This window comes from Oncorhynchus nerka, linkage group LG13 (assembly GCF_034236695.1).
Source record: "Oncorhynchus nerka isolate Pitt River linkage group LG13, Oner_Uvic_2.0, whole genome shotgun sequence".
Classification (NCBI taxonomy): Eukaryota; Metazoa; Chordata; class Actinopteri; order Salmoniformes; family Salmonidae; genus Oncorhynchus; species Oncorhynchus nerka.
Genome location: NC_088408.1, coordinates 11,158,183 through 11,183,901, shown reverse-complemented (window position 1 = coordinate 11,183,901; position 25,719 = coordinate 11,158,183). Strand labels below are relative to the sequence as shown.

Here is a 25,719-nt window from a genome sequence, read left to right as displayed (position 1 = left end):
TGTGTGTGTCTTTGTGTGTGTGTGTGTGTGTGTGTGTGTGTGTGTGTGTGTGTGTCTTTGTGTGTGTGTATGTGTGTGTGTGTGTGTTTGTCTTTGTGTGTGTGTGTGTCTTTGTCTTTGTGTGTGTGCGTGTGTGTGTGTATGTGTGTGTGTGTGTGTCTTTGTGTGTGTGTGTGTGTGTGTCTTTGTGTGTGTGTCTTTGTGTGTGTGTGTGTGTGTGTTGTGTGTGTGTGTGTGTGTGTGTGTGTGTCTTTGTGTGTGTGCGTGTGTGTCTTTTGTGTGTGTGTGTGTGTGTGTGTGTGTCTTTGTGTGTGTGTGTGTGTGTCTTTGTGTGTGTGTGTGTGTGTGTGTGTGTGTCTTTGTGTGTGTGTCTTTGTGTGTGTGTGTGTGTGTGTGTGTGTGTGTGTGTGTGTGTGTGTTTGTGTGTGTGTGTGTGTGTGTCTTTGTGTGTGTGTGTGTGTGTGTGTCTTTGTGTGTGTGTGTCTTTGTGTGTGTGTGTGTGTGTGTGTGTGTGTGTGTATTCAGTGCCCCATATGGACCACCAAAGTCATTGCTTGTAAGCAGGTTTAAGCATATGTCAGATTTACAGTTTGTTGTGAAGGACTGTCTTGTAATGTTGTCAAAGGTCCTTTGAGCTGAGGAGGGGGGGAGGGGGGGGGCTGTTTTCAACGATGTTGATTCAATAACATGACATGAGCTCCATTCTAACTTGTGATCTCAAACAGACACAGTCTCCCATTGACAAGTTACTTTCAGATTTTCGGCCACAAATCTATCTGCAATATTAAAGCTTTAAATTAAATAAAAGTTACTTGGCACTAGTTTTCTGGGGGGGTTAACATAAGAGAAACAATATATTTTTTTTCTGTCATAACAAATAGACTAATAATGTAATATTCTATACTGAACAAAAATTTAAACGCAACATGCAACAATTTCAACGATTTTACTGAATTACAGTTCATATAAGGAAATTAGTCAATTAAAATGCACTGTAAAGTCATTATGCACTAATCTATGGATTTCACATGACTGGGCAGGGGCACAGCCACGGATGGGCCTGGGAGGGCATATGCCCACCCAATGGGGAGCCAGGCCCACACAATCAGAATTAGTTTTTTTGCCACAAAGGGCATTATTACAGACAGAAATACTCCCCAGTTTCATCAGCTGTCTGGGTGGCTGGTCTCAGATGATCCTACAGAAGCCAGGTATGGAGGTCCTGGGCTGGCGTGGTTACATGTGGTTTGTTGTTGTGAGCCCGGGGGGACCAACTGCCAAATTCTCTAAAATGACGTGGGAGGCAGATTATGGTAGAGAAATAAACATTCATTTCTCTGGCAACGGCTCTGGTGGACATTCCTGCTGTCAGCATGCAAGTTGCACGCTCCTTCAACACTTGAAAGATCTGTGACATTGTGTAGTGTGACAAAAAAGGCACATTTTAAATCAGCCTTTTATTGTCCCCAGCACAAGGTGCACATGTGTGATGATCATGTTGTTTAATCAGCTTCTTGGTATGCCACACCTGTCAGGTGGATGGAATATCTTGGCAAAGGAAAAATGCTCACTATCAGGGACGTAAACAAATTTGTGCCCAGATTTGAGAGAAATAAGGTTTGTGTGTATGGAACATTTCTGGGATCTTTTATTTCAGCTCATGAAACATGGGACCAACACTTTGCATGTTGTTTTTATAGTTTTGTTCAGTATATTACATGGTTAAAAGTGATGTTTCCCTCTCTCTTTTTAGGAGATAGCCTTCCCCAAGATGGTTGCCAGCTGCTGTCGGTTCCTGTGTTACTTTTGTCGTATCAGCCGACAGAACCAGAAGGCCATGTTTGACCATCTCAGCTACTTACTGGAGAACAGCTCTGTCGGACTGGGTGGGTAACAGGAGAGAGGGGAAGGTGGCTCAGAGAGGGAGGGAGGGAGGGCACCCCAGCAGACTACTGGAGAACAGCTCTGTCGGACTGGGTGGGTAACAGGAGAGAGGGGAAGGTGGATCAGAGAGGGAGGGAGGGCACCCCAGGAGCCTACTGGAGAACAGCTCTGTCGGACTGGGTGGGTAACAGAAGAGAGGGGAAGGTGGCTCAGAGAGGGAGGGAGGGAGGGGGCACCCCAGCAGACTACTGGAGAACAGCTCTGTCGGACTGGGTGGGTAACAGGAGAGAGGGGAAGGTGGCTCAGAGAGGGAGGGAGGGAGGGCACCCCAGCAGACTACTGGAGAACAGCTCTGTCGGACTGGGTGGGTAACAGGAGAGAGGGGAAGGTGGATCAGAGAGGGAGGGAGGGCACCCCAGGAGCCTACTGAGAACAGCTCTGTCGGACTGGGTGGGTAACAGAAGAGAGGGGAAGGTGGCTCAGAGAGGGAGGGAGGGAGGGCACCCCAGCAGACTACTGGAGAACAGCTCTGTCGGACTGGGTGGGTAACAGGAGAGAGGGGAAGGTGGCTCAGAAAGGGAGGGAGGGAGGGCACCCCAGCAGACTACTGGAGAACAGCTCTGTCGGACTGGGTGGGTAACAGGAGAGAGGGGAAGGTGGATCAGAGAGGGAGGGAGGGAGGGGAGGGCACCCCAGCAGACTACTGGAGAACAGCTCTGTCGGACTGGGTGGGTAACAGGAGAGAGGGGAAGGTGGATCAGAGAGGGAGGGAGGGCACCCCAGCAGACTACTGGAGAACAGCTCTGTCGGACTGGGTGGGTAACAGGAGAGAGGGGAAGGTGGCTCGGAGGGAGGGAGGGAGGGAGGGAGGAGGGAGGGAGGGGAGGGAGGGCACCCCAGCAGCCTACTGGAGAACAGCTCTGCCGGACTGGGTGGGTAACAGGAGAGAGGGGAAGGTGGCTCAGAGGAGGGAGGGAGGGGGCACCCCAGCAGACTACTGGAGAACAGCTCTGTCGGACTGGGTGGGTAACAGAGAGAGGGGAAGGTGGATCAGAGAGGGAGGGAGGGCACCCCAGGAGCCTACTGGAGAACAGCTCTGTCGGACTGGGTGGGTAACAGAAGAGAGGGGAAGGTGGCTCAGAGAGGGAGGGAGGGAGGGCACCCCAGCAGACTACTGGAGAACAGCTCTGTCGGACTGGGTGGGTAACAGGAGAGAGGGAAGGTGGCTCAGAAAGGGAGGGAGGGGGAGGGCACCCCAGCAGACTACTGGAGAACAGCTCTGTCGGACTGGGTGGGTAACAGGAGAGAGGGGAAGGTGGATCAGAGAGGGAGGGAGGGAGGGAGGGCACCCCAGCAGACTACTGGAGAACAGCTCTGTCGGACTGGGTGGGTAACAGGAGAGAGGGGAAGGTGGATCAGAGAGGGAGGGAGGGCACCCCAGCAGACTACTGGAGAACAGCTCTGTCGGACTGGGTGGGTAACAGGAGAGAGGGGAAGGTGGCTCGGAGGGAGGGAGGGAGGGAGGGAGGGAGGGCACCCCAGCAGCCTACTGGAGAACAGCTCTGCTGGACTGGGTGGGTAACAGGAGAGAGGGGAAGGTGGCTCGGAGGGAGGGAGGGAGGGAGGGAGGGCACCCCAGCAGCCTACTGGAGAACAGCTCTGTCGGACTGGGTGGGTAACAGGAGAGAGGGGAAGGTGGCTCAGAGAGGGAGGGAGGGAGGGCACCCCAGCAGACTACTGGAGAACAGCTCTGTCGGACTGGGTGGGTAACAGGAGAGAGGGGAAGGTGGATCAGAGAGGGAGGGAGGGCACCCCAGGAGCCTACTGGAGAACAGCTCTGTCGGACTGGGTGGGTAACAGAAGAGAGGGGAAGGTGGCTCAGAGAGGGAGGGAGGGAGGGCACCCCAGCAGACTACTGGAGAACAGCTCTGTCGGACTGGGTGGGTAACAGGAGAGAGGGGAAGGTGGATCAGAGAGGGAGGGAGGGAGGGAGGGGAGGGCACCCCAGCAGACTACTGGAGAACAGCTCTGTCGGACTGGGTGGGTAACAGGAGAGAGGGGAAGGTGGCTCAGAAAGGGAGGGAGGGAGGGCACCCCAGCAGACTACTGGAGAACAGCTCTGTCGGACTGGGTGGGTAACAGGAGAGAGGGGAAGGTGGATCAGAGAGGGAGGGAGGGAGGGAGGGCACCCCAGCAGACTACTGGAGAACAGCTCTGTCGGACTGGGTGGGTAACAGGAGAGAGGGGAAGGTGGATCAGAGAGGGGGGAGGGCACCCCAGCAGACTACTGGAGAACAGCTCTGTCGGACTGGGTGGGTAACAGGAGAGAGGGGAACGGAGGGAGGGAGGGAGGGAGGGAGGGAGGGAGGGCACCCCAGCAGCCTACTGGAGAACAGCTCTGCCGGACTGGGTGGGTAACAGGAGAGAGGGGAAGGTGGCTCGGAGGGAGGGAGGGAGGGAGGGAGGGCACCCCAGCAGCCTACTGGAGAACAGCTCTGTCGGACTGGGTGGGTAACAGGAGAGAGGGGAAGGTGGCTCAGAGAGAGAGAGAGAGGGGGAGTGAAGGAAGGAAGGTGAGAGAGAGAGAGAGAGAGAGAGAGAGAGAGAGGGCACCCCAGCAGCCTCTGTCACTGTTCTCCTAACAAGAAGGGTATGAATTAGGACATAGTGAGAGAGGACATACATATGTAAGAGAGGAGAGAGGGAATGGTGGCAGAGAGAGAGACAGTGCACAGAAAACAAACAACAGCAGTATGGGCTTGGCCTGGGTTATCGGCCTGGTCTGGGTTATGGGCATGACCTGGGTTATGGACCTGGCCTGGTTTATGGGCCTGACCTGGGTTATGGACCTGGCCTGGGTTATCGGCCTGGTCTGGTTTATGGGCCTGACCTGGGTTATCGGCCGGGTCTGGGTTATGGACCTGACCTGGGTTATCGGCCTGACCTGGGTTATGGGCCTGACCTGGGTTATCGGCCTGGATTATCGGCCTGGTCTGGGTTATGGGCTTGGCCTGGGTTATCGGCCTGGTCTGGGTTATGGGCCTGACCTGGGTTATCGGCCTGACCTGGGTTATCGGCCTGACCTGGGTTATGGACCTGGCCTGGTTTATGGGCCTGACCTGGGTTATGGACCTGGCCTGGGTTATCGGCCTGGTCTGGTTTATGGGCCTGACCTGGGTTATCGGCCGGGTCTGGGTTATGGACCTGACCTGGGTTATCGGCCTGACCTGGGTTATGGGCCTGACCTGGGTTATCGGCCTGGATTATCGGCCTGGTCTGGGTTATGGGCTTGGCCTGGGTTATCGGCCTGGTCTGGGTTATGGGCCTGACCTGGGTTATCGGCCTGACCTGGGTTATCGGCCTGGTCTGGGTTATGGGCCTGACCTGGGTTATGGACCTGGCCTGGTTTATGGGCCTGACCTGGGTTATGGACCTGGCCTGGGTTATCGGCCTGGTCTGGTTTATGGGCCTGACCTGGGTTATCGGCCGGGTCTGGGTTATGGACCTGACCTGGTTTATCGGCCTGACCTGGGTTATGGGCCTGACCTGGGTTATCGGCCTGGATTATCGGCCTGGTCTGGGTTATGGGCTTGGCCTGGGTTATCGGCCTGGTCTGGGTTATGGACCTGACCTGGGTTATGGGCTTGGCCTGGGTTATCGGCCTGGTCTGGGTTATGGACCTGACCTGGGTTAGTAATAATGTCCCCTCTGTTTGTGGGACAAAACACTGCATGAGCTCTGTCTTCCCCGAGGAGCTCTGGGACAGAAGAGACAGAGGGGAGGAATGGTACTGGGACAATGACAATCAGATAGCGGGTGACAGAGAGTGGGAGAAGAAACACTCTGTTCTGTTGTTCCTGCTAGCAAGGCAAATGAGGGAGAGTTAGAAGTATATAGAGAGGAGAGAAGTGATGGAATGAGAGAATGAGAGGACACAGTTTGGCTTTTGTCCCTGTGGCTGGTGCAGTGACTGGGGCTGGGCTGTGACTGGGTCTGGGGCAGTGACAGGGGTAGTGACTGGGGTAGTGACTGTCCCTTTTACTAGGGGACTCAGTTGTCCCCTTCACTAGGGGAGAAGGGAAGGTGAGAGAGTGATGGAGAAGGGAAGGTGAGAGAGAGATGGGAAAAGGTAGCATAGAGAGCAATCAAGAAAGGGAGAGATGGAGAGAAGGAGATCTGGAATGAAAGAGAGAGAGAGAGGGATAGAGAGTACAGGGTGATGGGGTTATTTAGGGATGCAGTGCATAGAGTGATGACTCACTAGGGTTGGACTGTGAGGAATAGCTGCTGACCTTACTGTGAGTGATAGGAGATGTGAGTGATAGGAGATGTCTCATTCTCAAGATCATAGCACGTAATGGGCACATACAAATCACCCTCATATACTATTCTCTATGCAAATCACCCTCTTATACTATTCTCTATGCAAATCACCCTCATATACTGTTCTCTATGCAAATCACCCTCTTATACTGTTCTCTATGCAAATCACCCTCTTATACTGTTCTCTATGCAAATCACCCTCTTATACTGTTCTCTATGCAAATCACCCTCATATACTGTTCTCTATGCAAATCACCCTATTATACTGTTCTCTATGCAAATCACCCTCTTATACTGTTCTCTATGCAAATCACCCTCATATACTGTTCTCTATGCAAATCACCCTCATATACTGTTCTCTATGCAAATCACCCTCATATACTATTCTCTGTGCAAATCACCCTCATATACTGTTCTCTATGCAAATCACCCTCATATACTGTTCTCTATGCAAATCACCCTCTTATACTGTTCTCTATGCAAATCACCCTCATATACTGTTCTCTATGCAAATCACCCTCTTATACTGTTCTCTATGCAAATCACCCTCATATACTGTTCTCTATGCAAATCACCCTCTTATACTGTTCTCTATGCAAATCACCCTCTTATACTGTTCTCTATGCAAATCACCCTCATATACTGTTCTCTATGCAAATCACCCTCTTATACTGTTCTCTATGCAAATCACTCTCATATACTGTTCTCTATGCAAATCACCCTCATATACTGTTCTCTATGCAAATCACCCTCATATACTGTTCTCTATGCAAATCACCCTCATATACTATTCTCTATGGGCTTAGAAGCAAATGGTTGTAATTGATGCTAAAGCTTTTCAAATTGATTTAAAATTGTTTTATAGCGCTGATATGCTGAGGACAATTAATGTACGAAAAGCTGCTGACATGAACACCTGACCTGAAAGGCTTTTCAAGATAACAGCACTTAATGGGCACACATTCAAATCATCTCCATGTTTGTGTTTCGAATCAAATCGTTGTAATTTATGCTACTGCCCTTTTGGCAGCAACGGTTCTAAATAGTTTGATATTGATTTCAAAGCACTAATATTATATGCTGACTGTACTAAATGTGTCACAAAAAAAATGTTCCTCACATCTTATTCATCCCCTAACTATACACTGGCCCCTACAGACAGACTCCCCAGCACTAATGGGTGGTAACCAAATCAATGGCTGGCTGGGAGGTTGGAAGTAGAAAGTGCATCAGGATTTGATGTAATGGTATAAATGGTATGCAGTTTAAGAGATGCAGAGACACTGCCCCCTGCTGGTAGAACAGGAATGTGCGTGACGTTTCCTGTCTGTCTGTCTCTCCCCTGCCTCTTATTACAATTGAGAGATTTAGTGGGTGTCAAAAATAAAGTGCTCTTGTATCGTTTATTCCATGTCCACAATAGTGAACATGACAGTTGACGTTTCTGCCGAGTGGCCTTTCTCAAGACAAGAGGCAGGAAATGACATGTTTTAGTTTTCTTCCATTGTCTCCTCAGCCTCCCCAGCAATGAGGGGTTCTACTCCCCTGGACGTAGCAGCGTCTTCAGTGATGGACAACAACAGCCTGGCCCTCGCTCTGGAGGAGCCTGACCTTGAGAAGGTGGGAGACACACTGTCGGTCACTCTGCCACATTATATAATACACATCCCTCACCTTCACCTGCCACATTATATAATACACATCCCTCACCTTCACCTGCCACATTATATAATACACATCCCTCACCTTCACCTGAGACATTATATAATACACATCCCTCACCTTCACCTGCCACATTATATAATACACATCCCTCACCTTCACCTGACACATTATATAATACACATCCCTCACCTTCACCTGTCACATTATATAATACACATCCCTCACCTTCACCTGCCACATTATATAATACACATCCCTCACCTTCACCTGCCCATTATATAATACACATCCCTCACCTTCACCTGCCACATTATATAATACACATCCCTCACCTTCACCTGCCACATTATATAATACACATCCCTCACCTTCACCTGCCCATTATATAATACACATCCCTCACCTTCACCTGTCCATTATATAATACACATCCCTCACCTTCACCTGCCACATTATATAATACACATCCCTCACCTTCACCTGTCCATTATATAATACACATCCCTCACCTTCACCTGCCACATTATATAATACACATCCCTCACCTTCACCTGCCACATCACCTTCACCTGACACATTATATAATACACATCCCTTACCTTCACCTGCCCCATTATATAATACACATCCCTCACCTTCACCTGTACATTATATAATACACATATAATACACTTACCTTCACCTGCCACATTATATAATACACATCCCTCACCTTCACCTGCCCATTATATAATACACATCGCTCACCTTCACCTGTCCATTATATAATACACATCCCTCACCTTCACCTGCCCCATTATATAATACACATCCCTCACCTTCACCTGCCACATTATATAATACACATCCCTCACCTTCACCTGTCCATTATATAATACACATCCCTCACCTTCACCTGCCCATTATATAATACACATCCCTCACCTTCACCTGCCACATTATATAATACACATCCCTCACCTTCACCTGTCCATTATATAATACACATCCCTCACCTTCACCTGTCCATTATATAATACACAACCCCTTCCTTCACCTGCCACATTATATAATACACATCCCTCACCTTCACCTGTCCATTATATAATACACATCCCTCACCTTCACCTGTCCATTATATAATACACAACCCCTTCCTTCACCTGTCCATTATATAATACACATCCCTCGACCTCACCTGTCCATTATATAATACACATCCCTCAACTTCACCTGTCACATTATATAATACACATCCCTCACCTCTACCTGTCCATTATATAATACACATCCCTCGCCTTCACCTGAGACATTATATAATACACATCCCTCACCTTCACCTGAGACATTATACACCTTCACCCTACACATCCTCGCCTTCACCTGTCCATTATATAATACACATCCCTCACCTTCACCTGAATACACATCCCTCACCCACATTATATAATACACATCCCTCCCTTCACCCATTATATTCATCCCTGCTTCACCTGTCCATTATATAATACACATCCCCTTCCTTCACCTGCCACATTATATAATACACATCCCTCACCTGCACCTGTCCATTATATAATACACACCCCTCACCTGCACCTGTCCATTATATAATACATATCCCTCACCTTCACCTGCCCATTATATAATACACATCCCTCACCTTCACCTGTCCATTATATAATACACAACCCCTTCCTTCACCTGCCACATTATATAATACACATCCCTCACTTTCACCTGTCCATTATATAATACACATCCCTCACCTTCACCTGCCCCATTATATAATACACATCCCTCGCCTTCACCTGTCCCATTATATAATACACATCCCTCGCCTTCACCTGTCCATTATATAATACACATCCCTCACCTTCACCTGCCCCATTATATAATACACATCCCTCGCCTTCACCTGTCCATTATATAATACACATCCCTCACCTTCACCTGCCCCATTATATAATACACATCCCTCACCTTCACCTGCCACATTATATAATACACATCCCTCACCTTCACCTGTCCATTATATAATACACATCCCTCACCTTCACCTGCCCATTATATAATACACATCCCTCACCTTCACCTGCCCATTATATAATACATATCCCTCACCTTCACCTGCCACATTATATAATACACATCCCTCACCTCTACCTGTCCATTATATAATACACATCCCTTCACCTGTCCATTATATAATACACATCCCTCTCACCTGTCCATTATATAATACACATCCTCACCTGCTTCACCTGACCTGACATTATATAATACACATCCCTCACCTTCACCTGTCCATTATAGAATACACATCCCTCACCTCACCTGCCCATTATATAATACACATCCCTAACCTTCACCTGTCCATTATATAATACATCCCTCATCACCTGTCCATTATATAATACACACCTTCACCTGTCCATTATATAATACACATCCCTCACCTTCACCTGTCCATTATATAATACACACCCCTCACCTTCACCTGTCCATTATATAATACACATCCCTCACCTTCACCTGTCCATTATATAATACACATCCCTCGACCTTCACCTGTCCATTATATAATACACATCCCTCACCCCTTCCTTCACCTGCCACATTATATAATACACATCCCTCACCTTCACCTGTCCATTATATAATACACATCCCTCACCTTCACCTGCCCCATTATATAATACACATCCCTCGCATTATATAATCACCTGTCCATTATATAATACACATCCCTCACCTTCACCTGTCCATTATATAATACACATCCCTCACCTTCACCTGTATATAATACATTATATAATACACATCCCTCACCTTCACCTGCCCATTATATAATACACATCCCTCACCTTCACCTGCCCCATATATAATACACATCCTCCCTGTCATTATATAATACACATCCCTGTCACCTGTCCATTATATAATACACATCCCTCACCTTCACCTGCCACATTATATAATACACATCCCTCACCTTCACCTGTCCATTATATAATACACATCCCTCACCTTCACCTGCCCATTATATAATACACATCCCTCACCTTCACCTGCCCATTATATAATACATATCCCTCACCTTCACCTGCCACATTATATAATACACATCCCTCACCTCTACCTGTCCATTATATAATACACATCCCTCGCCTTCACCTGAGACATTATATAATACACATCCCTCACCTTCACCTGCCCATTATAGAATACACATCCCTCACCTGCCACATTATATAATACACATCCCTAACCTTCACCTGTCCATTATATAATACACATCCCTCACCTTCACCTGTCCATTATATAATACACATCCCTCACCTTCACCTGTCCATTATATAATACACATCCCTCGACTTCACCTGTCCATTATATAATACACATCCCTCACCCTCACCTGTCCATTATATAATACACATCCCTCGACCTCACCTGTCCATTATATAATACACATCCCTCAACTTCACCTGTCACATTATATAATACACATCCCTCACCTCTACCTGTCCATTATATAATACACATCCCTCGCCTTCACCTGAGACATTATATAATACACATCCCTCACCTTCACCTGCCACATTATAGAATACACATCCCTCACCTGCAACATTATATAATACACATCCCTAACCTTCACCTGTCCATTATATAATACACATCCCTCACCTTCACCTGTCCATTATATAATACACATCCCTCACCTTCACCTGTCCATTATATAATACACATCCCTCGACTTCACCTGTCCATTATATAATACACATCCCTCACCCTCACCTGTCCATTATATAATACACATCCCTCGACCTCACCTGTCCATTATATAATACACATCCCTCAACTTCACCTGTCACATTATATAATACACATCCCTCACCTCTACCTGTCCATTATATAATACACATCCCTCGCCTTCACCTGAGACATTATATAATACACATCCCTCACCTTCACCTGCCACATTATATAATACACATCCCTCGACTTCACCTGCCCAAACTCCTGCCGCTCCAAATCCAGTCCGAGTCGCTCCAGTGAAAAATGAAATGCATTTGTTCAACTTGAACAGGCAGGCTGGAGAGTGGACTCACTGACAGTCCCTGATTCTGACATGACCGAGTTGAGTGATGAGTGCACATTTCTGGAGAGCGGATCTGAGTTAGGAAGGACTGTGTAGTAGAGTGCTGAAGGACTCACCAAAGTGTTTCTGTATTCAGGTGGTAACCTACCTGGCAGGCTGTGGGCTGCAGAGCTGTGTCATGCTCCTGGCTAAAGGATATCCTGACATTGGCTGGAACCCCATAGAGGGAGAGAGATATCTGTCTTTCCTCCGCTTCGCTGTCTTCAGCAACGGTATGTCAGATAGAAAGAGGGGGGGGCAGAGAGACAGAAAGGGAGAGAGATAGAGATAAAGAGAGGGCGGCAGAGATACAGAAAGGGAGAGAGATAGAGATAAAGAGGGAGAGGGCCAGAGAGACAGAAAGGAAGAGAGATAGAGATGAAGAGGGGGGGGCAGAGAGACAGAAGGGGAGAGAGATAAAGAGGGAGAGGTCCAGAAAGACAGAAAAGGAGAGAGATAGAGATAAAGAGGGGGCAGAGAGACAGAAAGGGAGAGAGATAGAGATAAAGATGGAGAGGGCCAGAGATACAGAAAGGGAGAGAGAGAGATAAAGGGGGGGGGGCAGAGAGACAGAAAGGGAGAGAGAGAGAAAGAGGGGGGGGGCAGAGAGACAGAAAGGGAGAGAGATAGAGATAAAGATGGAGAGGGCCAGAGAGACAAAGGGAGAGAGAGAGAGAGAAAGAGGGGGGGCAGAGAGACAGAAAGGGAGAGAGAGAGAGAAGAGAGGGGGTGGGGCAGAGAGACAGAAAGGGAGAGAGATAGAGATAAAGATGGAGAGGGCCTGAGAGACAGAAAGGGGAGAGAGAGAAAGGGGGGCAGTGAGACAGAAAGGAGAGAGATAGAGAAAGGGGGGTCAGAGAGACAGAAAGGGAGAGAGATAGAGATAAAGAGAGGGGGCAGAGAGACAGAAAGGGAGAGAGATAGAGAAAGATGGGGGGCAGAGAGACAGAAAGGGAGAGAGATAGAGATAAAGAGGGAGAGGGCCAGAGAGAGAGAAAGGTAGAGAGATAGAGATAAAGAGAGGGGGGCAGAGAGACAGAAAGGGAGAGAGCTGGAGATAAAGAGGGAGAGGGCCAGAGAGAGAGAGATATTTTAAGTCCAGTTACTCTCTGAGGATGAAGTGGATAAACCATTGGTGGTGGATTGGCTGTTTAATCTTATACAATGTAAATTAGTAATGAATCTCTCCCAATCCCTACCTCTCTCCCTACCTCTCTCCCTACCTCTCTCCCTTCCTCTCTCCCTGCCTCTCTCCCTTCCTCTCTCCCTGCCTCTCTCCCTTCCTCTCTCCCTTCCTCTCTACCTACCTTTCTCCCTTCCTCTCTCCCTACCTCTCTCCCTACCTCTCTCCCTTCCTCTCTACCTACCTTTCTCCCTTCCTCTCTCCTTCCTCTCTCCCTACCTCTCTCCCTTCCTCTCTCCCTTCCTCTCTCCCTACCTCTCTCCCTACCTCTCTCCCTACCTCTCTACCTACCTTTCTCCCTTCCTCTCTCCCTACCTCTCTCCCTACCTCAATCCCTGCCTCTATCCCTACCTCTATCCCTGCCTCTCTCCCTTCCTCTCTCCCTTCCTCTCTCCCTACCTCTCTCCCTACCTCAATCCCTGCCTCTATCCCTTCCTCTCTCCCTTCCTCTCTCCCTACCTCTCTCCCTTCCTTTTTTCCTATTTGCCGCTCTCCTCCTTTCTCCACCCCTCCCTCCCCCTCCCTGGCTCCTTCACCCCCCACATCCATCCCTCCCTGATTCCTTTCCCCTCCATCCCTCTCTCCCTGCAGGTGAGAGTGTAGAGGAGAACTCTAACACGGTGGTGAAGCTGCTGATCAGGCGTCCCGAGTGTTTTGGTCCCGCTCTGAGAGGAGAGGGAGGCAACGGTCTGCTGGCGGCCATGCTGGAAGCCATTAAGATATCTGAGGACCCTGCTCTGGACCTGCCCTGTACAGCCAATGGAGAACCTTCTGGGTAATTCAATCTCTCAATCACTCACCATGAGATGACACATTACATTACACCTTTAATTAACATAGGATCATTGAGTAGTGGAAGGAATATGGAAGACAATTCAAGGTTGTGTAGGTGGTGCGTACTGGCGGCAGAGAAGTCAGGCGCAGGAGAGAAAAAAATGATTTCCAATGGCGCAGCTTAATAAACAAAACCACCGTAAACAGAACCATAAATCAATGGGTAAAACAAAACCCGTTAAACACCAGCATAACGTGCACAAACACTACAATAAACAATTCTGGACAAGGACATGGGGGGAACAGAGGGTTAAATACACAACATGTAATGATGGAATTGAAACCAGGTGTGTGGGAAGACAAGACAAAACAAATGGGAAATGAAAGGTGGATTGGCGATGGCTAGAAGACCGGTGACGTCGACCGCCGCCGAACAAGGAGAGGGACCAACTTTGGCGGAAGTCGTGACAGGTTTAGCTTCAATTCAAGGTTGAGCTTCAATTCAAGGTTGAGCTTCAATTCAAGGTTGAGATTCAAATTCAAGGTTGAGCTTCAATTCAAGGTTGAGCTTCAATTCAAGGTTGAGCTTCAATTCAAGGTTGAGCTTCAATTCAAGGTTGAGCTTCAATTCAAAGTTGAGCTTCAATTCAAGGTTGAGCTTCAATTCAAGGTTGAGATTCAAATTCAAGGTTGAGCTTCAATTCAAGGTTGAGCTTCAATTCAAGGTTGAGCTTCAATTCAAGGTTGAGCTTCAATTCAAGGTTGAGATTCAAATTCAAGGTTGAGCTTCAATTCAAAGTGGAGCTTCAATTCAAGGTTGAGCTTTACTTTCAAGGTTGAGCTTCAATTCAAGGTTGAGCTTCAATTCAATTCCTTTACAATAAATGCAGATGTAGAGGTGGTGGAAGTGGAACATGACAATCTGCTATGGAGCTTTTTAATACCATGAGCTTTATTAATTCAGTTAGGGAGGAATTTAGCCATACATCTAGAGATGACCTTTCAACTCATTAGAAGGGACTTGTTTATCTGTGTCCTAGGTCTGGTGAGGATGAGGAGGAAGAGGTTGCCCACACAGGAAACGCCATCATGTCCTTTTACTCTGCCCTTATTGACCTGCTGGGACGCTGCGCCCCTGAGATGCACGTGAGTGACAACACCTTTTATTCTTTATTTGTTATTATCAAACCTCTGTTTATTGATGATAGTCTCATTGAGATACAATCTTGAGAAACAACATCAAGGTCAACGGAAAAAAAAGAAACAACTGTCCAAACATGTCCTGAGTTATTGGACCAACGATGTGTGAGGGTTAATGTTTCTGGTGACCCTGAGCAAGTTTATGGTTTCTTCACAGCTGCAGAAGTTAGATCAGTGCCTCGTCTTTCTCCTGTCTTCTGTCTGTTTGGCATGCTGCCCTCACCCCCCAGATCCATCATCAACCTATTATCAGATACACTTCAGCTCCGTTCACAGTCCTCCATGCACTGTGCTGCTCTCTCTCTCTCTCTCTCTCTCTCTCTCTCGCTCATTCGCTCGCGCTCGCTCGCTCTCTCTCACTCCCTATCTCTCTCCCTATCCCTCCTTCCCTCCCTCCCTATCCCTCCCTCCCCTCCCTCCCTATCCCTCCCCCTCTCTCTCCCTCTCTCTCTCCCAATCCTTCCCTCTCTCACTATCCCTCCCTCCCTTCCTATATCTCTCCCTATCCCTCCCTCTCCCTATCCCCCCCTCTCTCTCTCTCTCTCTCTCTCTCTCTCTCTCTCTTCCTATCTCCTCCCTCCCTCCCTCCCTATCTCTCTCCCTATCCCTCCCTCTCCCTATCCCTCTCTCCCTATCCTTCCCTCTCTCTCTCTCTCTCTCTCTCTCTCTCTCTCTCTCTCTCTCTCTCTCTCTCGCTCTCTTCCTATCTCCCTCCCTCCCTATCTCTCTCACTATCCCTCCCTCTTCCTATCTCTCTCTCCCTATCCCTCCCTCTCTCTCTCCCTCCCTCCCTATCTTTCTCCCTATCCCTCCCCTCTCTCCCTATCCCTCCCTCTCCCTATCCCTCCCTCTCCCTATCCCTCTCTCCCTATCCCTCCCTATCTCTCTCCCTATCCCTCCCTCCCCTATCCCTCTCTCCCTATCCCTCTCTCCCTCGCTCTTCCTATCTCCCTCCCTATCCCTCCCTCTCTCTCTCCCTCCCTCTCTCCCTCTCTATCTCTCTCCCTATCCCTCCCCTCTCTCCCGTCCTTCTTCCTCTCCTCCTCCCTATCCCTCTCTCCCATCATTCTTCCTCTCCTCCTCCCCCTCTCTCCCCCTCTCTCTCAGTTGATCAACAAGGGTAAAGGTGAGGCATTGCGTATCCGGGCCATCCTGCGCTCCCTGGTTCCTACCACAGACCTGGTGGGCATCATCAGTATACCACTCAAGATGCCCATTGTCAATAAAGGTAGGACTCAATGACTAAAGAGCTCAGATTAATGTCCTATTTTAACATGTACTGGTTGTATCAAAACATTTTTATACTAACATTTTGGTTTGGAAACATTTTTATACTAACATTTTGGTTCGGAAACATTTTGGTTGATATTTGAATGAGTTGTTCGGAAACATTACTGATTAAGAATGGTGAAGAAGCATGGAAACAATGTGTTTCTAGTCAGCAAGACCCTGCTGTGTTTTAATGGTAAACACATGTTACACTGTAGTAGAAGGTTGATCTGGTGGTGCCTGGGCTTTTATATCCTATTCCACTCACAGCCACATCTTGGGCTACAACAGAAATCTGTCAGCCGTATGAGGTAAAGGCTCTTACATTTTCCTGATTGGGTTGTCTGCTTTCACCTTGAGGAGTAGGTCTCTAACCATTTCTCGGTCCATGTTTCCACTGAAAAAGAAATACTGCAGACTGCAAGGTCTTCGCTAAACCAATTTGTACTTTATCTAATAGTTGTCATGTTTGGTTATAGTATATGAAGTCGCAGCACGGAAAATGTGTTTGTAGTGGAGAAGTAACTATAGACTTCTTTGGCAAAAATCCAATCAACCTTTCCCATTTTCAATTTTCTTCATGATAAATTCTAATGATAAAGCATACAGTATCTCTCTTACTTGAGTAAACTTCTTCTGCCACCTCTCTCCCTTCATATAATCTGTTTCCCACAGTGAAGTATTCTCCCAAGAGATCCTTCATTACACTGTAAATGTCTTTTTTCCAATGACTTCTCTCTGCTTGTCCTAGTCTGCTCTCCACACACTCAGCGTTTCCAGATAACTTGTTTCTCTTCCCCATCGCGTATTAAACCTGGTAGATATGTTACAGATCATTCTATGTGAAACCTTATTGAGCTCTACACTTCTCCTTTCTTATCTTTCCATTTACACCATGCTGTGTTAGTGGAACGACTAAACTCCCTCTCACCTTTTCTATAAATCGGTTTATTTTTTGTTGCCTCCTCATTCTCTACCTCCTCTTCCCCCTCCTCTACCTCTTCATCATTATCCACCTCCTCTTCCTCCTCTTATACTTGCTCGTCCTCCTCTAACTAATTTACATCCCCTTCCTCCTCCTCCTCTTCCTCCTCTCATACTTGTTCTTCCTCCTCTAACTCCTTTACATCCCCTTCCTCTTCCTCCTCTACCTACCCTTCATCCTCCTCTACCTCCTCCTCCTCTACCCCCTCCTCTTCCTCCTTTACCTCCTCCTCTACCTCCTCCTCTACCTGCTCTATCTCCTCCTCTACCTCCTCCTCTTCCTCCTCTATCTCATCCTCTACCACCTCCTCTTCCTCCTCTAACTCCTTTACATCCCCTTCCTCTTCCTCCTCTACCTACCCTTCCTCCTCCTCTACCTCCTCCTCATCTTCCTCCTCCTTTACCCCCTCCTCTTCCTCCTCTTCCTCCTCCTCCTCCTCTACCTCCTCCTCATCTTCCTCCTCCTCTACCCCCTCCTCTTCCTCCTCCTCTACCTCCTCCTCCTTTACCTCCTCCTCCTCTACCTCCTCCTCATCTTCCTCTTCCTCCTCCTCTACCTCCTCCTCTACCTGCTCTATCTCCTCCTCTACCTCCTCCTCTTCCTCCTCTATCTCATCCTCTACCACCTCCTCTTCCTCCTCTATCTCTTCATCTTCCTCCTCTACCTCCTCCTCCTTTTCCTCCTCTTATACTTGTTCTTCCTCCTCTAACTCCTTTACATCCCCTTCCTCCTCCTCCTCTTCCTCCTCTATCTACCCTTCCTCCTCCTCTACCTCCTCCTCATCTTCCTCCTCCTCTACCCCCTCCTCTACCTCCTCTACCTCCTCCTCTTCCTCATCCTCTATCTCATCCTCTACCACCTCCTCTTCCTCCTCTATCTCTTCCTCTTCCTCCTCTACAACCTCCTCTACCCCCTCCTCTCTCTCCTCCTCTACCTCCTGTTCCTCCTCTATCTCCTCCTACCTACCCTTCCTCCTCCTCTACCTCCTCCCCTCATCTTCCTCCTCCTCTAACCCCTCCTCTACCTCCTCCTCTACCTCCTCCTCTATCTCATCCTCTACCACCTCCTCTATCTCTTCCTCTTCCTCCCCCTACAACCTCCTCTACCCCCTCCCCTCTCTCCTCCTCTACCTCCTGTTCCTCCTCTATCTCCTCCTCTACCCCTCCTCTTCCTCCTCTATCTCCTCCTCTTCCTCCTGTACCACCTCCTCTACCCCCTCATCTATCTCATCCTCTACCACCTCCTCTTCCTCCTCTACCACCTCCTCTTCCTCCTCTATCTTTTCCTCCTCTACCACCTCCTCTACCCCCTCCTCTCTCTTCTCCTCTACCTCCTGTTCCTCCTCTATCTCCTCCTCTTCCTCCTGTACCTCCTCCTCTACCCCCTCCTCTATCTCATCCTCTACCACCTCCTCTTCCTTCTCTACCACTTCCTCTACCACCTCCTCTTTCTCCTCTACCTCCTCCTCTTCATCCTCTTCCTCCTCCTCTACCTCCTCCTCATCTTCCTCCTCTATCTCCTCCTCTACCTCCTCCTCTACCCCCTCCTCTTCCTCCTCTACCTCCTCCTCCACCCCCAGACGGTAGTGTGACAGAGCCAGACATGTCGGCTAGTTTCTGTCCGGACCACAAGGCCCCCATGGTGTTGTTTCTGGACCGTGTGTACGGTGTGGAGGACCAGAGCTTTCTGCTACACCTGTTGGAGGTGGGCTTCCTGCCTGACCTCCGCGCTTCCGCCTCCCTGGACACGGTGAGTAGGAGAGACAAATCAATCTATCAGTCCTTCTGTCAGTAAACCAGTCAGTGAGCCAGTCAATGAGTCAGTCACTCAGTGAACCAGTCAGTGAATCAGTCAATGAGTCAGTCACTCAGTCACTCAGTGAACCAGTCAGTCAGCCAGCCAGTCAGTCAGTGAACCAGTCAGTGAAACAGTCAATCAATGTAGCAGTCAGTCATTCAGTGAGTCAGCCTGCAAGTCCGTCAGTGAACTATTCAGCCAGCCAGCAAGTCAGTCAGTGAACTAGTCAGTCAGCCAGCCAGCAAGTCAGTCAGTGAACTAGTCAGTCAGCCAGTCAGTGAACCAGTCAGTCAGCCAGTCTGTGAACCACTCATCCAGTCAGCCAGCCAGTCAGTCAGTGAACCAGTCAGTCAGTCAGCCAGTCAGTCAGCCAGGCAGTCAGTCAGTGAACCAGTCAGTGAGTGAACCAGTCAGTCATTCAGTCAGCCAGCCAGTCAGTCAGTGAACCAGTTAGTCAGTGAGTGAACCAGTTAGTCAGTGAGTGAACCAGTCAGTCAGTCAGTCAGTGAGTGAACCAGTCAGTGAGTCAGTGAACCAGTTAGTCAGTGAGTGAACCAGTCAGTCAGTTAGTCAGTGAGTGAACCAGTCAGTGAGTCAGTGAACCAGTTAGTCAGTGAGTGAACCAGTCAGTCAGTCAGTCAGTCAGTGAGTGAACCAGTCAGTGAGTCAGTGAACCAGTTAGTCAGTGAGTGAACCAGTCAGTCAGTTAGTCAGTGAGTGAACCAGTCAGTCAGTGACTGAATAGGAGTGAGTAGGAGTGAGCCTTCATTCGGTCTGTCGTCGGTCTGTCAGTCAGTCAATGAGAAAACACAGCAAACATTCATATATCAATCAACCAATCAATCAATATATGTATTAATTAAATCCTCTCCCCATAGTGTGTACTGACTTCTTGTATGTGTAACAAAATGTTTATCAAAATACTCTACTGACAACAATCACAGAGTTGATGAGTTGTTATTTTGACTGGATAAATATCGACTGCTGTTTCTCCATGTGAATCAAGTTAAATGAGGATCCACCACAACAAACTTCTCTCTGGTGTATCTGAGAAAAGTCTGTTGGATCTCATGGTCTTTTTTACTCATCGTCCTCTGAAGAGGGAGATAAAACTGCTTTCATCCCAGCTCTGTCTTGTCCTGAGGGAGAGGAGTAGTATTCCCCATGATGGCACAGAGGCTGTAGCCATGGGAGACCATCGCCATGGGACGGACCTCTGTAATTGCATCTACCCATAATCCTTTGGGAGAGGGAGAGAGAAAGTGATGCTGACAGTCCCCATTTATCTCAATACCTGCTACAACAGTCTACTTTAGGAATATAATCTAACTCACAGGGGGAACCAAACAGTCTGCCTTAGGGGTCACCGTGACCTCAGGGATATCATCTGACTCACAGAGGGAACCAAACAGTCTGCCTTAGGGGTCACCGTGACCTCAGGGATATCATCTGACTCACAGAGGGAACCAAACAGTCTGCCATAGGGGTCACCGTGGCCTCAGGGATATCATCTGACTCACAGGGGGAACCAAACAGTCTGCCTTAGGGGTCACCGTGACCTCAGGGATATCATCTGACTCACAGCGGGAACCAAAGAGTCTGCCTTAGGGGTCACCGTGTCCTCAGGGATATCATCTGACTCACAGGGGGAACCAAACAGTCTGCCTTAGGGGTCACCGTGGCCTCAGGGATATCATCTGACTCACAGGGGGAACCAAACATTCTGCCATAGGGGTCACCGTGGCCTCAGGGATATCATCTGACTCACAGAGGGAACCAAAGAGTCTGCCTTAGGGGTCACTGTGGCCTCAGGGTTATCATCTGACTCACAGGGGGAACCAAACAGTCTCCTGATGTATGGTTGTGTACTTCACGCGCTGAGATTCTCTCTCATAGTTGTTTATAGTGGTTAGTTGTTTGTTTACAGTGGTTAGTTGTTGTTTACAGTGGTTAGTAGTTGCTGTTTACAGTGGTTAGTAGTTGTTTATAGTGGTTAGTAGTTGTTTACAGTGGTTAGTAGTTGTTGTTTACAGTGGTTAGTTGTTTGTTTACAGTGGTTAGTTGTTGTTTACAGTGGTTAGTAGTTGTTGTTTACAGTGGTTAGTTGTTTGTTTACAGTGGTTAGTTGTTGTTTACAGTGGTTAGTAGTTGTTGTTTACAGTGGTTAGTTGTTGTTGTTTAGTGGTTAGTAGTTGTTGTTTACAGTGATTAGTTGTTGTTTACAGTGGTTAGTTGTTGTTTACAGTGGTTAGTAGTTGTTGTTTACAGTGGTTAGTAGTTGTTTATAGTGGTTAAGTAGTTGTTGTTTACAGTGGTTAGTTGTTGTTTACAGTGATTAGTTGTTGTTTACAGTGGTTAGTAGTTGTTGTTTACAGTGGTTAGTAGTTGTTGTTTACAGTGGTTAGTTGTTTGTTTACAGTGGTTAGTTGTTGTTGTTTACAATGGTTAGTTGTTGTTGTTTACAGTGGTTAGTAGTTGTTGTTTACAGTGGTTAGTTGTTTGTTTACAGTGGTTAGTTGTTTGTTTACAGTGGTTAGTAGTTGTTGTTTACAGTGGTTAGTAGTTGTTGTTTACAGTGATTAGTTGTTGTTTACAGTGGTTAGTAGTTGTTTACAGTGGTTAGTAGTTGTTTACAGTGGTTAGTTGTTGTTTACAGTGGTTAGTAGTTGTTGTTTACAGTGGTTAGTAGTTGTTGTTTACAGTGGTTAGTAGTTGTTGTTTACAGTGGTTAGTAGTTGTTGTTTACAGTGGTTAGTAGTTGTTGTTTACAGTGATTAGTTGTTATTTACAGTGGTTAGTAGTTGTTGTTTACAGTGATTAGTTGTTGTTTACAGTGGTTAGTAGTTGTTGTTTACAGTGATTAGTTGTTGTTTACAGTGGTTAGTAGTTGTTGTTTACAGTGGTTAGTAGTTGTTTACAGTGGTTAGTAGTTGTTGTTTACAGTGATTAGTTGTTGTTTACAGTGATTAGTTGTTGTTTACAGTGGTTAGTAGTTGTTGTTTACAGTGGTTAGTAGTTGTTGTTTACAGTGGTTAGTTGTTGTTTACAGTGGTTAGTAGTTGTTGTTTACAGTGGTTAGTAGTTGTTGTTTACAGTGATTAGTTGTTGTTGTTTACAGTGGTTAGTAGTTTGTTTACAGTGGTTAGTTGTTGTTGTTTACAGTGGTTAGTAGTTGTTGTTTACAGTGGTTAGTAGTTGTTGTTTACAGTGGTTAGTTGTTTGTTTACCGTGATTAGTTGTTTGTTTACAGTGATTAGTTGTTGTTTACAGTGATTAGTTGTTGTTTACAGTGGTTAGTAGTTGTTGTTTACAGTGGTTAGTAGTTGTTGTTTACAGTGGTTAGTAGTTGTTGTTTACAGTGGTTAGTTGTTGTTTACAGTGATTAGTTGTTGTTTACAGTGGTTAGTAGTTGTTGTTTACAGTGGTTAGTAGTTGTTGTGTAGTGGTTAGTAGTTATTTACAATGGTTAGTAGTTGTTTACAGTGGTTTGTTGTTGTTTACAGTGGTTAGTTGTTGTTGTTTACAGTGGTTAGTTGTTTGTTTACAGTGATTAGTTGTTGTTTACATTGATTAGTTGTTGTTTACAGTGGTTAGTAGTTGTTGTTTACAGTGGTTAGTAGTTGTTTACAATGGTTAGTAGTTGTTTACAGTGGTTTGTTGTTGTTTACAGTGGTTAGTTGTTGTTGTTTACAGTGGTTAGTTGTTGTTGTTTACAGTGGTTAGTTGTTGTTGTTTACAGTGGTTGGTAGTTGTTTACAATGGTTTATTATTGTTTACAGTGGTTAGTAGTTGTTGTTTACAGTGGTTAGTAGTTGTTGTTGTTTACAGTGGTTAGTAGTTGTTGTTTACAGTGGTTAGTAGTTGTTTACAATGGTTAGTAGTTGTTGTTTACAGTGGTTAGTTGTTGTTTACAGTGGTTAGTAGTTGTTGTTTACAGTGGTTAGTAGTTGTTGTTTACAGTGGTTAGTAGTTGTTTACAATGGTTAGTAGTTGTTTACAGTGGTTTGTTGTTGTTTACAGTGGTTAGTTGTTGTTGTTTACAGTGGTTAGTAGTTGTTTACAATGATTTGTTATTGTTTACAGTGGTTAGTAGTTGTTGTTTACAGTGGTTAGTAGTTGTTGTTGTTTACAGTGGTTAGTAGTTGTTGTTTACAGTGGTTAGTAGTTGTTTACAATGGTTTGTTGTTGTTTACAGTGGTTAGTAGTTGTTATCTACAGTGGTTAGTAGTTGTTGTTTACAGTGATTATTAGTTGTTTACAATGGTTTGTTTATTGTTTAGAGTGGTTAGCTGTTGTTTACAGTGTTTAGTTGTTGTTTATAGTGGTTACTTGTTTGTTTACAGTGGTTTGTAGTTGTTGTTTACAGTGGTTAGTTGATGGTTACAGTGGTAAGTTGTAGTTTACAGTGGTTTGTAGTTGTTTACAGAGGTTAGTAGTTGTTTACAGTGGTTAGTAGTTGTTTACAGTGGTTAGTAGTTGTTGTTTACAGTGGTTAGTAGTTGTTGTTTACAGTGGTTAGTAGTTGTTGTTTACAGTGGTTAGTAGTTGTTGTTTACAGTGGTTAGTAGTTGTTGTTTACAATGGTTTGTTGTTGTTTACAGTGGTTAGTGGTTGTTGTTTACAGTGATTAATTGTTGTTGTTTACAGTGGTTAGTAGTTGATTACAGTGGTTAGTTGTTGTTTACAGTGGTTGGTTGTTGTTGTTTACAGTGGTTAGTAGTTGTTTACAATGGTTTGTTGTTGTTGTTTACAGTGGTTAGTAGTTGTTTACAATGGTTAGTAGTTGTTGTTTACAGTGGTTAGTTGTTGTTTACAGTGGTTAGTAGTTGTTGTTTACAGTGGTTAGTAGTTGTTGTTTACAGTGGTTAGTTGTTTGTTTACAGTGGTTAGTTGTTGTTTACAGTGGTTAGTAGTTGTTTACAGTGGTTAGTTGTTGTTTACAGTGGTTAGTAGTTGTTTACAGTGGTTAGTTGTTGTTTACAGTGGTTAGTTGTTGTTTACAGTGTACAGTGGTTAGTTGTTGTTTACAGTGGTTAGTTGTTGTTTACAGTGGTTTGTGTTTGTTTACAGTGGTTAGTTGTTGTTTACAGTGGTTAGTTGTTTGTTTACAGTGGTAAGTTGTAGTTTACAGTGGTTTGTAGTTGTTTACAGTGATTAGTTGTTGTTTACAGTGGTTAGTAGTTGTTTACAGTTGTTAGTAGTTGTTTACAGTGGTTAGAAGTTGTTGTTTACAGTGGTTAGTAGTTGTTGTTTACAGTGGTTAGTAGTTGTTGTTTACAGTGGTTAGTGGTTGTTGTTTACAGTGATTAGTTGTTGTTGTTTACAGTGGATAGTAGTTGTTTACAGTGGTTAGTTGTTGTTTACAGTGGTTAGTTGTTGTTGTTTACAGTGGTTAGTAGTTGTTGTTTACAGTGATTAGTTGTTGTTTACAGTGGTTAGTAGTTGTTTACAGTGGTTAGTAGTTGTTTACAGTGGTTAGTAGTTGTTTACAATGGTTAGTAGTTGTTGTTTACAGTGGTTAGTTGTTGTTTACAGTGGTTAGTAGTTGTTGTTTACAGTGGTTAGTGGTTTGTTTACAGTGGTTAGTTGTTGTTTACAGTGGTTTGTTGTTGTTTACAGTGGTTAGTTGTTGTTGTTTACAGTGGTTAGTAGTTGTTTACAATGGTTTGTTATTGTTTACAGTGGTTAGTAGTTGTTGTTTACAGTGGTTAGTAGTTGTTGTTTACAGTGATTAGTTGTTGTTTACAATGGTTTGTTGTTGTTTAGAGTGGTTAGCTGTTGTTTACAGTGGTTAGTAATTTTTTATAGTGGTTAGTTGTTTGTTTACAGTGGTTTGTAGTTGTTGTTTACAGTGGTTAGTTGTTGGTTAGAGTGGTAAGTTGTAGTTTACAGTGATTTGTAGTTGTTTACAGTGGTTAGTAGTTGTTTACAGTGGTTAGTAGTTGTTGTTTACAGTGGTTAGTAGTTGTTTACAATGGTTTGTTATTGTTTACAGTGGTTAGTAGTTGTTGTTTACAGTGGTTAGTAGTTGTTGTTGTTTACAGTGGTTAGTAGTTGTTGTTTACAGTGGTTAGTAGTTGTTTACAATGGTTTGTTGTTGTTTACAGTGGTTAGTAGTTGTTGTCTACAGTGGTTAGTAGTTGTTGTTTACAGTGATTAGTAGTTGTTTACAATGGTTTGTTTATTGTTTAGAGTGGTTAGCTGTTGTTTACAGTGGTTAGTAGTTGTTTATAGTGGTTAGTTGTTTGTTTACAGTGGTTTGTAGTTGTTGTTTACAGTGGTTAGTTGATGGTTACAGTGGTAAGTTGCAGTTTACAGTGGTTTGTAGTTGTTTACAGAGGTTAGTAGTTGTTTGCAGTGGTTAGTAGTTGTTTACAGTGGTTAGTAGTTGTTGTTTACAGTGGTTAGTAGTTGTTGTTTACAGTGGTTAGTAGTTGTTGTTTACAATGGTTTGTTGTTGTTTACAGTGGTTAGTAGTTGATTACAGTGGTTAGTTGTTGTTTACAGTGGTTGGTT

General features: G+C 45.9%; 2 pseudogenes; one reads left to right on the top strand and one right to left on the bottom strand.

Moving 5' to 3' along the window:
* The window catches only part of LOC115140370 (ryanodine receptor 3-like), a 310,457-nt pseudogene that overhangs the window by 199,691 nt on the left and 85,047 nt on the right, over positions 1–25,719 (top strand).
* LOC135574629 (uncharacterized protein PF3D7_1120000-like) lies at positions 17,927–18,700 on the bottom strand (annotated as a pseudogene).